This window comes from Triturus cristatus, chromosome 2_1, assembly GCF_964204655.1.
Source record: "Triturus cristatus chromosome 2_1, aTriCri1.1, whole genome shotgun sequence".
In the NCBI taxonomy this organism is placed as follows: Eukaryota; Metazoa; Chordata; class Amphibia; order Caudata; family Salamandridae; genus Triturus; species Triturus cristatus.
This window is the reverse complement of record NC_140581.1, coordinates 563,085,340-563,102,755: the sequence shown is the minus strand read 5'-3', so window position 1 is coordinate 563,102,755 and position 17,416 is coordinate 563,085,340.

Here is a 17,416-nt window from a genome sequence, read left to right as displayed (position 1 = left end):
CGTTTGTTGGACAACATATACATCAAAACTGTGCAAGACTGTTTCTACGTACACCATCGGGATATGTTGGCTTGTGTCCTGGCTAGCTCACAATGCACTATCTGTAACCCTTATCGAGCATGGTAACAGGTGGCATGTGCAGTCTCAGAGCATGACAACCCTGACTCCCCAATTATATCATGGAAACAGATCTAAAACCTTTTTGATTAGTAACTCATGCATGCCCAAAGATAGACAAAATAGATACTCAAATTGGCATTTGAATATTTATTGAAGCAATATGATTCTTGTGTAAAATATATGCAATGCAATAACTGATAGACGTAAACAGAACAGAGTAATCTGCATCAGAGTGGCAAAGAAGATGAGAAATGCAACTATTGTGCTGTCACATATAATATATGCTTGGATATAAGTATGGTGATAGCTATTCTCCTACCTATCACTCCCTATCCTAGTGTGCCTAGGGTTGGTGAATCTGCCAGAATCCCTGCAGGGTGTTCTAACTGCCCAGTTAACTGTGGATATGTTTAAACTGGGAGCCCGTCTTGTGTAGTGCTGGGCACATCCTGCTTAGGAGGTGAACAGGATTCATCTGGGCTGCATTCTGTCATCCGGTGACCTCAACAGTGTCAGCGAAATTCACCTCTAACTAAACAAAGGAGTGATGTTGTTTAAATAATAAACTTCACCCATGCTGCCGTGCCAAAGTTTCAGTCAGGCTTTCATCATTGATTTTAACAAGATCATTTATTTTTTGCAGTGAAATATGGCTTTCATACAGTATTTGCAAGACTCTGATAATATGCCTAAAAGATGTGTAAATGTAAGCAAAGTTATTTCCTGGAACATTAGGGATACATGCACACAAACAGATGCTTGGGCCAGTGGGCCCAAAAGAGCAGCAACAATGGTGTTGTGTCAGAGAGGGGCTTGCCGGGGTCGCAACAGGTAAAGTGACAGGATGCCTGAAAAGGCTTCTGTGAGTTTATGACACAAAGATTTAATAAATATAAATATTGAAATGTTTAGAAGGTGGACGCAGCAGCAGCAGGAAAGCAGGAGAGGGAAGAGGGAAGTGCTGATGTATGCTTGAGGTTTGCAGTTGATGGTGTTATTAAAAATCCCTTTTTCGAGGATTGCCTTCAGGAGTCTCTCGGACATTTGTTGGTCTGGGTCTGTGAATATTGATATGTTATCACTGAAAGGGAGAGTAAAAAAATGTTTGTGCTCCAAGGCAGCTCTACTAATGAGTCAATGGACCCCAGTAGGGGAGGAAAAGGTCCTTTGTTTTATACCTAGTGCCCTAAGAGAATATAACCTGTAGTTTAGTTTCTTCGCTCATGATGTGTGGGGTGGGGATACCAGCCCCATTTCCTTGAGTATGATTGACACAAAAAATTAAGTCATTGTGTGGGGAAGAATATTTCCGTCTGCATACCTATACAAGGTATAATTAAGTGCAGTTGTAGATGCCTGTATTAAAGCCTCAATACTAGGACGACCTCCACAAAGGAGGGAAGGTGCAAAGCAAGTGCTTGCTGGACAAATACAAGTAAAGGAAATTCTCAACTCAATCCTGGTCTCTCCTGTGGCTAATGGATCAACAAGGTAACAAAAGTGGAAGTTTTCTCCTGTGCAGGATGGAGTTGACGAAGTGAGGCAATTGCCCTCGGTACACTTCCTTGCCACATCAATAAAGCAATTTGTGGGGAAGCACTTTAAGGCAAATAGAACTGGTGACCCATTTAATGTCAAAGTGTCAAGTGTGATCAATGAACACTCACAAATAAGGTCAGTTCTTTGTCATGATGAGTCACTGTTTAATGGCTCTCTAACTACAGAGGGGATTTTACCAGACCCCAGGCTTTCATCTTTACCTAGCTTGTTATTTGGGATATTAAGCACAAGTAGCAGGTTCTCAGAGGCAGGGGTCTGAAAAAGTGGATCAAAATACAGTGCTGGCCCCTCAAATTGCAACTTTACAGAAAACGTGAGTTACTTGGAAGAGGAGGCATGGATCACTGGGGAGATGATTCTCATACCTGGATCAATTGTGACTCCCTTCATTCATTACCCGATAGCTCGGCCTGTCCGTCCTCCTCCTTGCTGGATATCATTCTACTCATATAAATACCTCTCTATGGGATTCTAGAATCAGCACTCTTAAAAAATGGCATTATAATATGTCACACTAGGCTAGTACAGAATATAGCATCAGAGTTAAAATACATAAATGGTTGTATGCCCTCTCTGGTGATGCTGGTTGTAATTCCACCTGAAATGTCCGATTTGAATATGAAAAAGTTTGCCTCGTCTGTGTGCCACACAAACCAATATTGATTAAAAAAAGAGGTGATTTTATGTTTTATAAGTTAGGTTGGTCATAAAGACCAGTAATTAGAGGACAAAGCAGGAGGAGGAATAAAGGTAAATGCCTCCTAAATAAGAGGGAAGCCACTAAGGAGCAGGCCTTCAGACCTGTGGATAATGGACACAATAGTAGTACCGTAGCTAAGACAAATCAACAAGTGAAAGGAATACTTAAATTAAAGGAATCAGTAGCACAAAAGGAGAGAAATTTCTGTTCCGGCAAAGGTAATGGTGGGAAGAGAAACAATGGAATAAAGGGAAGTGCATCGGGTAGTAGGATTTATGTGAACGCAGAAAGGTCCGACGAAGGGGGTGAGCAAGAGAACAATATAGAACACCTAATGAGATTGGTGAAGTTGGATAACCTGCAATCCCCCTGTGAGAAAGCAATCCCTTTTCCCCTGATCACCTCCATTTTTGATTGATATTGGTGGTAACTGACTCAGATTGTACCCTGGGATCTGCTCTCCAGACCTGGGTCCAATGCTCTGATTAAAAGGTATCTGGTAATTAGATTTAATTACAATTGGTACTGACAGTCTAGCTGTAAAGCTCTGGTGTATAATCGGGCATGTAGGTTTAGTGACCCAGTGGACTTATTCCACTTAAGTGTTCACTTCTCTGCTGTCATTTTAAAGGCAGCCCTGCTTTTCACGCTGTCTTTACATTAAATGTATATGCAAATTCGACTTTGGAATTAAAGGTACTTCTAAGGTCTCAAAATACCTTATTGTTATGACTGAGTCACCCCAAAGGACTTTCCTATGTGCCCAAGAGGTAGGGTGCCTTGTAACTATCAGCAGTGACAATATAAAAGATGTTTTATATGGCCTGGTGAAGGAAAAACTGCCAATTTCGTTATTACCCATTGTAACACAAAGGCTTCACGGGCTAACATGGGAATCATTTATGTAAGTGTAACTATTGAAAGAACAGCGCTAAAGATTTGCCTCAAAGTATCACAATGATAGTTATCATAAATCCAACAACTTGCCACTGTTAGATGTATTATAACTATCACAGAAACTAAGGGCCCGATTACAATGGCGGAAGGCCTGCCACCACCAGCTGTGCGGTGGCGTGCCTTTCGCCATCTGACTGCCAATTTCCCCCGCAACATTACAATGGTGGGGGGAATCGTTCTGCAAGCGTGGCAGGTGCAAATACCCCCGCCACGCTTCTGCCACATGCAATCGTTAGGATTGCCTGGTGGAGCGGACAGGACCTGCAAAATAGTGGCGGTGCCTAGCAGGCACCGTCCGCCAGATTACAATGCTGTTGAAACCGCAATGGAAAGGCTGGCGGAGATTGGATTCATTGTGTGTGGAGTGGTGGTGCACTGAGGGTACCAGCACTAAGTGGCAGGCACTGCATGGTGCCTGCCAAGTAGTGCAGGGAAATGCACTGTATGACATTTTAACATTGTGAACGGTGCTGCAGCCAGCAACACTGTCCGCAATGTTAAAGCCCCGGGAGGCGCCCGCCTGGCAGGCACATTGTAATTTGGTTGGTGGGACTGCCACATGACTGACGGGTGGTCCCAACCACCACAACAATGGACCTGAGTCCGCCCGCCATCGTAATGACCCCCTAAGTTATGAAACTTTCATTTTTTGTAAGCCAAATCCTGGCCTTCCAGTAGCCCTGTTCTGATTGATCAGCCTCTGCCTGACTGACCCAAGCTGTCTTAATGAGGTGTGAAGTGGCCTGACTAGAGACAACGGATTTCCTGTGGGAGGTTAACTGCAAGATGAAGAGCAAAAGGCAGTATGGGAGTGGATTAGCCAAACTGGTCTTCCAAGAGGGAATGACCATTTAGGGCAGCACAGGCTCACCCCCATATCCTGCACCCCCCAGCCAGACAGGCGCCCCAGTAATTAGAATAGCAGAGGGGCTGGGAGGGGAATCTTAGGGAAACTTAGCCACAAAACATTCATACATACCTTTTGGAGTCGCTATTAGGAAGGGGCGTTCCAAGCGAGTCGCTAATCCTATTTAGAGAGAAGCAAATCAATTTGCGACTCGCAAAATAGGATTAGTACATGGACCACAGGTTTTTTGTGGGTGCAAACGAGTCTAATACCCATTTGCACCCAAAAAAAATAACGAACATCTGGCCCACAGTCCGTAAAAAGTATAAAACCACACTAGATATATCCAATGGATTTCATAGTTATAATCTGGCTCCTAATAGCCGTCACTTGACCGAATTTACCGTAGTCGGCAATCAGAAACGTTTTACGTGTTTGTCTATCTGCTATAATACCAGTTTGCAGCGCATGTTGTGTCTCTTTTGCATGACATAGACCTTGATGCTTTCTCGTACGTTGATGAAATTTATTTGACAGATGATGAATTAATACCGCATCTTATGCATGTGAATCGCATCATTCTGTCTTTGCTGACTTGGGGTACAAATTTAATTTTGCTAAGTCACGCATCGCCTATTTGGCTGTACTCTTCTTGGGTTACGAGCTCAACAATGAAGGTAGGGGGTTGGCCCCCCCACTTTTTGTAGAAATGTGCTTAGTTGCAACCTCCTTCCACTCTGAAGAAGTTACAATCTTTGCTGGGTTTTTTTTAATTTCGGGAGGACATATATTCCTGACTAAGCCCAGCGTATCAAACCGCTTTATGCCTTGATACAACCCTCTTTTTCGTCTTCCGGCTTCCGTAACATACCACGATTCTTCGGTCTTTGCAGTTTGATCTGCTTGCGGCCAATTTCTTGCCAACTTGGGAAAACTCTATAAATTTGGTCATAAGGATTGTGACAGGTACAGTAGGTTTCACTTACTTGACGTTCAGTGAGGGAGAAATAGGCCCCCTTGCTTACAAATCGCACTTGTACATTTCGGCGCAGATGCGTTTTCCACCATTGAGAAAAGTCTTACGGCAGTTCAGATGGCGATTTTAAAGAACGCTCTCTTACTCAAGGTAAACACATTCTTATGGTCTCGCCACTGCCCGCTCTAGAAGCTGTCGCGAAGGTAAGTGTTCTGAATTCTAAAGCTTTACATCCTCGTTGGGTTCAGTAGGCCAGTTTATTGACATCGGCTGATGTCACTTTTATCTCCAACCAATCGATACAGACACAGCAGTTTTTTAAAAAATGAACAAGTTTATCCTCCTCCATAGTCTTTGCTTCATCTTGATTGGTACAAATGTGTAAATTATACCAACGGTTCTGCTCAACCAGCCTTTGGGTCTAAACATGCTTATTAGGCGTCCTGGGCTATTGTAGCAGGCACTATGGTAGACAGTGATTTCAAATCTTCCTTGGTGCACACACAGGCTCTTGGGGACTGTACAGCTCAATTGGCTGAGCTACGTGCTTTAGTGTTGACTCTAGAATTTGCTGATCCTGATGTACCCACTCTTAGAGTGTGCGATTCCTTTTGTTGTGTGCAATCCTTTAATGATAATCTGTTCTTTTGGTCTCAAAATGATTGACGAGATACTAAAGGTTGGTAATAAAGCATAAAACGCTTTGGGTTCGAGTGGCATTGGCCAAATAGGAGGACATGCTGTTGGTAATTCTTTGGCTGATGAGGCAGCCAAATCTGCAGCAGCCACATGTTCGGTAGCAGCAGTAAATAGGCCCATGACTAAAATTGATAATGATATTCTTGTGGCTATAGATGAAACAAAAGGTGGGACAGAGTTCCCACAAGGTTTCCCTTCAAAGTATTCTTATCATTTGTCACCTGAGCAAGTCCCATTTGCTACGATACCCTCCATTGGGGATCAGCTTATTCCCAACAAGGAACGCAGACTTCCTTTGATTATTGCCGCTCATGAAGGCATGGCTTCTGCACATGCTGGAGTTTCAGCTCTAGTGTCTCACTTACAGCAGCGTTATTGGTGGTGTGGCTTGTATACATAGACTTTTAATTATGTCCTTTCTTGTGACATTTGTCAACAGATTAAGCCATCCACACTCACTTGTCCACATCACACGCAGCTTTACATTTCAAATTATCCGTTTGGTTGTATTTATCTGGATCGCTGCGGTCCTTTGATGTCAGACACTGCATATAAACATATTCTGGGTGCAGTGGATTCGTGCACTAGATTCCTTTGGGTTTGGGCTCAACGTAGTGCTGACGCTCAAAATGGTATTAGAGATTTGTGTGTCTTTGACATTTGCCTGTGGCACCTTCCATTCTGATTAAGGTCTGGCGTGTGCCTCTAAGGCTTAGAAGGATGTGATGAAGTCACTGGGGGTGCTGGTGCAATGTTTGACTCCAAACAGGCCTGAGGGCAATTCAGTAGTGGAGTTAGTACACCGTCATTTAAAGCAATCTTTGACAGCTAGAGTCTTAAGTACTGGCAGGGGTTCGCTGACTCATTTGTATGGGGTTCAACATGCACTAAATAATCTCCCTAGAAGACCGATGGGTGGGGGGACTCCATACGAAATGCTCTTTGGCATTAGAATGTTTGTGCCCGACCTTGATGGTCTAGACGTTGCAGCGGCTGCTGCAACACTTGACGTAGATAACCATTATGCTATGTTACAGGATCTACGAAAGACTCAAGATGTTCTTGCTAAGGATCATTTGCCCTTGTCCACAGATGCAACAGTGCTGATTCCTGTATCTGGCTGGCTCCCTAAAGTTGGTGAGCTGGTCCAAGAGAAGTTGGAGAACTAAAAGAAATTTGGTCAACCTTATTGTGCACCCGTCCCAGTTCATGGATTGAAGGGTACTTGTACTGTGATTTTACTTCCACTGCCTGGTCGAAAGGAGAATCGGTTCATTTCCATTGAACATGTCAAGTTACACCATTGTGCCAATACTGAATAGTCTGCCTAAAAGTGTTCCTGGGCGAGATGTTTCTTTGCAAATGATTTTTTCCACAATGAATCCTTTGCAACTGGAATGCGAAGTGGAGATCTCCATTGATTTGTTTCCGGTTTTATGTCAAAGAAAAAGGCCCCCCCTAAAGTTACTAGAGGTCCAAGAGAAGGGGGGAAGAGGGCAAGGGAAAACAATCAAAAACCTCTTTCAGGACCTATATTGCTTTTAACAGAGACCTATACAGGTTCTATCCTGCCAACCATAATTAAATGGTTAAAGATACATCCAATACTGAGTATTATTTAGCAGTCATTTTATTTTTTCACTTTATTCAATTTTTCAATTTTTAAATTCTACTTCAATGATAACATCAGATACTTTAAGTATCTGATGTTATCATTGAAGTAGAATTTAAAAATTGAAAAAAGTGAAAAAATAAAATGACTGCTAAATAATACTCTGTATTGGATGTATCTTTAATCATTTAATTATGGTTGGCAGGATAGAACCTGTATAGGTCTCTGTTAAAAGCAATATAGGTCCTGAAAGAGGTTTTTGATTGTTTGTTTCCGGTTTTGTCATCAACTTCAACTGCTGCGCATCATGACTATGCTTCTCCGCCAGTGGAGCCTACAGTTGACAGTCCCAATACTGCGCTACATTCCACTTTTAATGCAGATCGGTCCCCATTGTTTCGCCTGGGTGCTAGTGGATATTATATGGACAGAGATAACTTTTCTTCAAATTCTTCATCGGCTTCACCAACCTCCACTGAGGCAGAGCCCCCAAGTCAAATTTCCATTTTCTTTTCATGGTTTCAAAAAATGTATCTGGTTTCTCCATGGACATACATATGGATGGTGCTTACAATGGTGTTTCTTCTCATGTGGATTGGGTTTGTGATTTTCTTTTTTCCTTTTAATCAATAGCCATTATTTACCTGAGCACTCTGCTGTCCATTTGATCATTGATCCATGGACATACATATGGATGGTGCTTACTATGGTGTTTCTTCTAATGTGGATTGGGTTTGTGATTTTCTTTTTTCCTTTTAATGAATGGCCATTATTTACCTGAGCACTCTGCTGTCCATTTGATTATTGGGTTATTAGCCCCACATACTTTGTCTCAAAAAATGAAAAGGGATCAACCTAATGTTAACATCTCAGCATTTCCAGTCGGCGATGACATAGTTTGGTATAAGGTTCCATATGAGATTTACGGCCCGGTGGGGACAATTCAAAAGCCATACGTCTTCCGTGTCTTGTTAGGTGATGGCGTTACACCAGGACTGCATTCCGATGACTGGAATGTTAATACAGTACATTCACTGTTTTTGGATTTAAATTAGTTTTGAAACTGAGGATTTGTATTTAAATTCTACTAATTCTGATTTATTCTGTTTTCAATCTTATGGTCATCATTATTTACATAAATCGAACACAGTCAGAGCTCAGGTTAATTATACTCAATTGGAACATTGTCCAACACTGTTTCAGGGTAGTTTGCAGACACAGAAAATAAGTTTGTCTATTTCTCTGGCTATAATCTCTCAGAACCAACATCTTATTATTATAGGGTGAATATGCCAACACACATGAAATTCATGCTGAACCATACTAAATTGGTATACTCTTCGACTTTCATAAGCGATTTATCCTTGAAAGGTTATGAATATTGGAAGTATGATTGATTTGATATCAATATGGGGTACCAAAGATTGGCAGGTGTAGGGAACTGAATCATTATATCATGCGTGTTTGATACCATCACGGCTGATGTTCCTGAATCAGACACCCAACGTGGGGCAAGTATAAGTAGGCCCTCTATCCCTGTCGAAGAAGAGATAGCCTTTGGCACTCTAACACATTCAACTCTCACACATTCAACTCTGCAAACACCAATCGATTTACCAACTACTGACCTTATTCCTACACAATACAATGAAGATTGTGTCATGGAACGTGATGGGACTAAATAGCCAAATCTTACTTCCTCATTGGAACCAATTAGTGGAAGGTTTTGACGTCTGCATTTTTCAAGAGACATGGAGCCTGGTTCCACTATACAAAGCTGGTTACATTTACTTTCACTTACCTGCAACTTCCATAGGGAGAGGGCGCCCGTCTGGGGGCTTGATTAACTGGGTAAATATTGTCCTTAATTGTCGAATTACCCTTCAAACAAGCTCGAGCCCAGATATCCTGTGGCTAAGTATTAGGGGGCCAAGGGGTGGATCCATAATTGAACTCTTTAATGTTTATGCGAGAGGGACAAAAGGAGACAGGCCCTCACCTACTATCTCAGCACTGGAGGAATGCCTAGCTAATCGCCCACCCCATGCCAGAGTGGTGGTTGCAGGGGATTTTAACTGCACTTTTGAACCCCTGGCCAAAGAAGACTTAACGGTAACAGAAGAACAAGATAATAGATGGGCAGTTACCCAACTTGACCTTCCCTCAGTCAAGAGATGGACACAACAGGCACTCCAACTTAATGCCATCACTATGGAGTATTGTTTGAGGGCAGCTAACGGTAGGTCACCATCAGATAAGCAAGGTGCCCACACCTACAATAGAGTTATCTGTCCATATCGGATCGATTATATTCTCCTCAATGTGAAACTGTGGCGGAAATTGGTTTACATGATTGTAGGTACGACCATGGAGAGTGACCATATACCCTTATGTTTAACCTTGAAACCCCTGTGGGAGGTACCTTACTACCAGTTGAGTAATTTACCTTTGATAACTACCAGGGATATAGTGCCCTCAAACTGCAAAAAGTTTTGAAATGGCAGAAGGTAGTCCTGCACAATACAAAGATAGCAGGTATCAAACACGATCTAATTGCAGGAACATTCAAGCTCCAGGCTGCTATCCATAGCGTAACCAGATTGGTGGTTGTTGCTAGGGATCACACGCACACTGTCAATCAAATTAGTGCATGCTTCCAAGTCCCCAATCCGGGCAACAAATCTAGCGATAATGCCAAAGAGCCATATTCATGGTACACCTTGTAGGCAAAAAAGATCGATCCTAGCAGCAGCTATTAAAGAGAAGAATCAACTGCTCATAAAATCTGCTAGGAAATCCTACAAAGCAGCCCAGGGGGAGGTAAAGATAGAGTGGGATGCCACAAGCAAGCATGACTGCACTTTACTTCCGGACCTCTACTGTTCCCAACTTTGCCGCACTTTGCAGCAGCTCCATGGAGGAGGGCGGGCAGATATAAGGAGAAAGCAGGCCCTGCAGCGCGGGACGCCACAAGCAACCACGACCGCACTTTACTCCCAGACCACTGCTGTTCCCAACTTTGCCCCACTTTGCACCCGCTCCCTGGAGGAGGGCAGGCAGATATAAGGAGAAAGCAGGCTTGCAGCGCGGGACACCACAAGCAAGCACAACCGCACTTTACTCCTGGACCTCTGCTGTTCCCAACTTTGCCCCACTTTGCACCCGCTCCCTGGAGGAGGGCGGGCAGATATAAGGAGAAAGCAGGCCCGCAGCGCGGGACGTGTGCGGGACGTGCCCAGGCACGGCCCGGGCAAAGACCCGTCATAGCCCAGAATAGGCTGGGCTGGGCCACATCTCTTGATTTGTCAGCTGCATAGGAAGGTGAGTTGGGACAATATTGACTTTGAAATCATCAAGTTAGAATTTTTAATTGACATGGCATTTTTTTTTAAAAGATACATTTAGTTGGATACCTGACTTTTTGTTGTGTGTATTTAATTTCTAATAGGTAAGAACTGTCTCGCCTTTTCTCTATTCATAATGGGGAAGAGAAAAAATTCGAGTTTACAGAAGAAAAACTTGGAGGCAGGTTCCCGACAGAGTTTATTGAATTATTTAACGGAGGCAATGGGGGCCATAAAGCAGCAGATGAGCTCTGTGGAAGAAGTACTAAACACTGATGAGCGTAGCCCAGAGGTAAACAGAGTTGTAGAAACAGTCGAATCAGGGCCACTCACCATCTCCTCGCCACAGGATACCCCAAAAAGAGGTTTGGTTGAGACAAATGGGGGCCTCTGATGAAATCTTTGTTAGTGATCAGGAAAGTGACTCACAACCACCACCACCAATCAAGCGCCCACGACAAGTAGATCTCCCCCAAATTTTCACAGCAGTACAGAAGCCAGAGTTAAACCAAATAATGCATAAAGCATCTAAATAAACACCTAAGAAAGATAAGGCTCATCTTGTGACAAAAGAAAAATTAAAAGTTAAACCCGTTGGGTGGGCTCAGTGGCTTAATACGACTGAAAGTGATAAACTAAAACTCAAACTAGACTCACTAGATTCTTTTATTAGAGATACTCTGACAAATATGACCATTAGAATGGGTAAAATTCAGGACTCGCTATTAAAGTGTCTTGAGTCACTTAACTCTAACACTTCCAGAATGCAAAATAGTAGGATAGATATAGAGGGGAAAATTTTGAAGCCACAACCTAGTAGTGGGGAACCTAACTTGAGTAATCGACTACCTAAAAGGAAGGTAACGCAGAAGAAAGATTACACCATGAATTCCGCCCGGTCAAATGGTTCGTCTAACCCCGTAGGTACAGCTTTATTGTCCTCACCTAAGTTAAATAATGTCTTTCTCTCTCAGGACGATATTATAATCTGCACACCAGAGAGGATAAATGCTGGGCCACAACCAATAATAAGTCTTGAGGGTAGACGCATAAGAGCTCAAGCTACTCGGCCAAATCAAGAAGATCTACCCACTCTCATTACATTAGATTTACCTCCAGCCGTCACGCCATATACGGTAATTCTAGCAAACGTACCCAGACTTTCTAATGGGGTTGAAGAGACTTGGGACTCCCTAAGAAATAAATCTTTATGTTGGCTGGGTTCGAAAATAGGTCAAACAGAAAGGTTGTTTGCTGAGTTTAAGATGGCAAGAAGGACAAGCTGGATAGGGAGAGGGTTGAAGATGTTAAGTGGCAATTGTGTAGTTTTGACATTTACAACACCACACTTTGTACAAATGATCCTGCATAGGGTTGGAAATCAGGTCCTTTCAAGAACTACTACTAACATTCTCCCGTTTGGCTACTTTTACCAACCATCGACTAACATCGGCCCCTCAGACTCTCGCGACCTTCAACCAGCTAATTATAATCATTTGTATAATATACCAGTCCATAACAGGTTTGACAACCTTCGCAACCTAGAAGACGTGGACTGACTGCGTCTAGAACAAGTAAACCAGCAGACATTTGGGGTCAGCTTCTCAGCCAAAAGTGCAGGTAACCAGAAGGGGGAATAATTTAATGTACATCTTAATGAAGGGCCGGTGATGACACATGATCCCCTCGTCAATAAGGAGGGCTTTGAAACTGAACCCCTGCCATCTCGAGAACGAGTATTGTAAGTCCTACTATACCAACAACATAGATTGGCCCAGAGATCCCTGACTTCTTCCAGCCCACGCTAACAGACTTTAATTTTGGATCTGTAGTAAAAGAATCAGGGGTAAACAGGATGTACAACTGTCAGTTTTTGTTCTGGAAAGTAGCAGGTATAAAAACTAAGGTGAATAACCAGGTATGGAGTGATTTTGTGAAGAAATTTAAAATAGTTAGTATATAGGAGACCTGGGCCAAGGATCCGATTTATATAAATGGGTTTAGGACCTATCATACGCCGGCTATTGCATCGACACATGGTAGAGCTAAGGGGGGTTTAAACACCTTTGTATCAAACCATCTGAACTTGACAAAAATTAGGATTATCGGCGGTGACTCATATTTTCAGGTCCTGGTATTAGACCTTGATAAATCTTTGAGTATTGTTTTAGTGATTTTTTATAACAACGCCCCACATGAAAGACTCAAGGGAATATTGAGGTTGATAAGCGCTATTATACAAAATACTCAGGCCTCAATATCTAAAGATCTGTTTACAATATGTGGAGGGGATTTTAACTGTACTGTATATAAGCATGCAGATAATGGGCTCTGTGGTATTGCCAGCGACAAGAATTTGTCCTTTCAACACTTTGCTCATAGTTTTTATGGAGATATTTTGAATGAAATCATGTTTGAAGCAGACTTGGGTTTTGCAAACAGTTTATGTTTGACCCCAGTCCCATTTAACCCTACTTTTAATGGGCGGGGCATATTTTCAACCATAGATTTTATATTAGCCTCTTGTAGATTTGCGACAAGGATTGTGGACTTTAACACACACGAAATTTCAGTGAGTGATCACTTTGCCCAGAGTTTGACAGTTATGATGACAAGTAATATGGCGAGTATGAGAGATCATTCTACCCGAACTGTTGGGAACATAAACTTGATCAGGCAAAAATGGTTGCGCCCTGAAATCGACTAAATTAGACCCAGAGAAGTTTACAAATAAGATCATCACAAGTTGTAATGAGGCATTTATAGCCTGTTTAAATGAAGAATCTACATACAATGAGATCAGAGCTGGCTTTTCACTAATAGCTGAGTGTATTAAAAAGGATTTACAAATGAAGGATAATAAAAGAGTAGGGCAAAAAAAGGATGATTTGACACCAGGTGCACCAAAGCTTACACCAAGCTTAAAAACTCCCTACAGAAAACAACTAAAAACCGTGATGAGATTAGAGAAGCCAGAAGGAAGTATAACAGGACATTAAAATTAAGGAAAAGGGCGTTAAAAGATGAAGCATGGCAGGCGCTACATTCAGCTTCAAAGATGAGGGATTCTTCAGCCTTTTGAAAGGCGGTAAATAATACCTTTCTAGTAAATGGAGATAGGGCAACAATCGAGATAGCCATCAGTGAGGTGGAATGGGTGGAACATTACACAAAGTTATATAGCAATCCTTTTATGGTCCTAAGCCCAGAAGGTGTAGTTGCAGAAGTGTCAGGTAACTCTCAGTAAAGTAAGCAACACAATTTAAGTTTTGATCTCAGTGAGGTTAACCTGGCAATAATGTCAAGTATGGGCGGGAAGGCCCAAGGCCCTGATGGCATACCGGTCGATCTTTTTAAACATAACATTGATTTATGGGGTCCAGTATTAACACAAGTTATAAATGCCTGTAGTAGGACTGGACTTTTGCCATCTTGGTTTGAATTTATACTGGTCACGATTTTTAAAAAGGGAGACCGGTTAATCCAGCATGCTACAGGCCTATATCCCTGCTCGACTCCACAGTTAAAGTTATAGGTAGAGTGCTGCTAACCACACTACAAGATTGAGCGGAGGATCATTCGATCTTTAGTGACAGTTTGGCTTCCGCAGGGCTCTAGGCACTGTGGAGCAAGGTTTGAATTTAAATATGTTGACAGGCAAATATACTAAGGCCAAAGCGGGCAGCCTTTTTCTAACCTTTGTCGATTTAACTGCGGCATTTGACTGTGTTATACATGAAAAACTATGGCGAATTTTAGAAAGTATGGGGATGGATGCTTCTTTATTATTGTTTTTAAGGCAGCTATATGCTGGAGCAATAGCAAGGGTCCGGTTTGGTGAGGGGGGGAATGTACAGAACACTTTAAGGTGATGAGAGGAGTGAGGCAGGGTTGTGTCCTGGCACCATTTCTCTTTATGTTATATATTAATGATTTTGGAAGAACATTGGAGAATGAGTGCCAGGACCTACCACTGATAGGAAAACGCCCAATACCAGCACTAATGTATGCCAATGACGCGGTCTTAATGGCCCGTACTCCAAGGGGTATTCAGAAATCAGGGTGTAGCTTTGCAAACTTTATGTCAAATTTAGGTTTAAATGTCAACATATCTAAGACCTTTGTGATGAAATGTGAGACTGTCAGTAGGAAGTGCAGGCCTTTATTCCTAGGCACCAAACAAATTGAATGCACTGACACCTTTACCTATCTTGGGATCTTATTTGACAGAAGAGGGTCCTGGACTCAGGTGATCAATGCAAGGAAGCTGCTGTTCTCAAAATCCATGGCTGCTTTAATTAATTTTAGGAGGAAGATAAGAAAACGGGCGCCTGAGGAACTTTTGCAGATCTACAAGGCTAAATGCATTAGCATAGCAACCTATGGAGCAGGCATCTGGGGCTATGAGGATGTGAAACCCCTGCAACTTATTGAGAATAGGTTTTTTAGGTTTCTGCTGATCGTTCCTGAGAGTACCTCCACTTTTATCTGTCACCCCGAATTAGGTATGCCCTATATAATGGATATTTGTAAAATCCAACCAGCCTCGAGCATGTCAGACATTTTATGTCCAGCGTAGGTCATCCTCGTATTTTTCAGATCCCACAAGTTTACGTTTAGTACAAAGGAAAGACCTAAAAGACAGTTGTCTATATCACATGGAAGAAATAAGAAGAAAAAATTAGATGAATAAAGTAACTGTTCAAGCACACCCCCTTATTCTGACCACATATAAAATCCAACCCTATATAGGGCTCATTACAGGAGATTTTAACAGATTTCTGCTGACTCGCTTTAGATTGGGAATTGTTCATAGATTGACCTCGTTCCTGCTCCAGAATGATTGGTCAAGAGTGTTGTGCAATTGTCCATGTGATAATGTATCAGCCCAATCAACTATTCATGTTTTATTTTTCTGTAAATTTTATTCCTTGCACAGGAAGAGATGGATCCTTCCCTTTTTAAGAAAAACTGGATTAAGACAATGTCGTCCCACATTTTTGTTTTTACAATTATTAGGAGAAGATTATTTTGCTGAATTAATCTTAGTGTCGTTAAAGAATGTTTTAACTTGCAGAAAATCTATACTGATGTGATCATAATCAAATGCACTTTTTAGATTTTTATGTGAATACTTTATTGACAATAGCTGTATAAGGAATGTGTTGTGTCTTATTTGTGCTTTTATGACTATTTCAAAAATAATCGAATAAAGCTTGTTGAAATTGAAATTGAAAATTGAGTGGGACGAATTGCGCTGGCAACAACTTAAAGAAGCATGCTCATCCAAAGATACTAACCTGTTTTGGAAACTGGTCACGTTGGGGAGCAAATCAGGTGCACGCTTACCTGTAAATCACATTACTGGCCAGGCATGGCATGATCATTTTAGAAAGCTTTACTCAATGCCAGAGGCCACCCCATTTGAGTAACCAGATGATCTAAACGGGCCTCTTGCAGAAGCTGAGTGTTTTAACTTATTGGAGATAGAAGCCGCAATAAGTAAAATTGTCCCCTCGAAAGCAGCGGGGCCGGATGGCTCACCAGGCGACCTCTTTTTGGCTGATCCCTCCAACTGGGCACGTTACATCTTACCCCTAGTAAATGCAATAGCTAGCGGAGCCCTGGTCCCAGAGTCATGGATGGCTGCTGAGGTGGTTCCCATTTATAAAAAGGGTGCTAGGGACGACCCTTCCAATTATAGACCAATCAGCCTGATTGAAGCTATGCAGAAGGTCTTTGGTCGAGTCATAGGATACAGTCATGGACTAGGATGAAGCCATCCTCTCCCAGCACCAGTCTGGATTCAGACCAAAGACTGGGACAATGGATCAGGTGTTTAGACTCCTCCTTATCTATTGGAAGGTAGTGGTGTTAGGCAAGGGTAGTCTTTATCTTGCATTTATCGATTTGAAGACTGCATTTGACATGGTCCTTAGATCTAAGCTGTGGACGACACTTGGAGGGATGGGCATTCCCCCTTTTGTCCTTAAACTACTGATCTGGCTTCATGAGGGCAACTTCGTCCAGGTCAGGTGGCGGGCGCAGGAACAGTTAACAGAACGCATCCCTTTCAACAGAGGAGTTAGTCAGGGCTGTGTTCTGGCCCCAACCCTGTTCTCCCTGTATGTGAATGGGGTGGTTGGTTTTCTTCAGGAGGACCCTGCAGACTCGCCTACCCTCGGGGGCAACAAGGTACCAACCTTGTTGTTTGCAGATGACACCCTGCTGATATCCAAGACCCCAGTCGGGTTGCAACGCCTTCTTGATAGATTCAACCTTTTTTGGGACAACCGGGGGCTGGTCATAAATATCTCAAAAACTAAATGTGTGGCCTTTAACTGCCATAAGTCATACAGGAGTAGTCCTCTGCTGGGTGGGGTACCCCTGGAAAGGATAGACACCTTTGATTACTTAGGTGTAAGACTCTCCGACAAAATGTCTTGGAGGCCCCACTTAGCAAAGATGCTGTTGGGACACAAGCGAGTGGCTGGAGCAATAGGGAAAGAACACCGCCTCTCACACACTAGGCCGGTTGCCCCTGCCCTCCAAGTTTATGGTGCCAAAGCAGTCAGCTCTGCTCTCTACGGAGCAGAGGTCT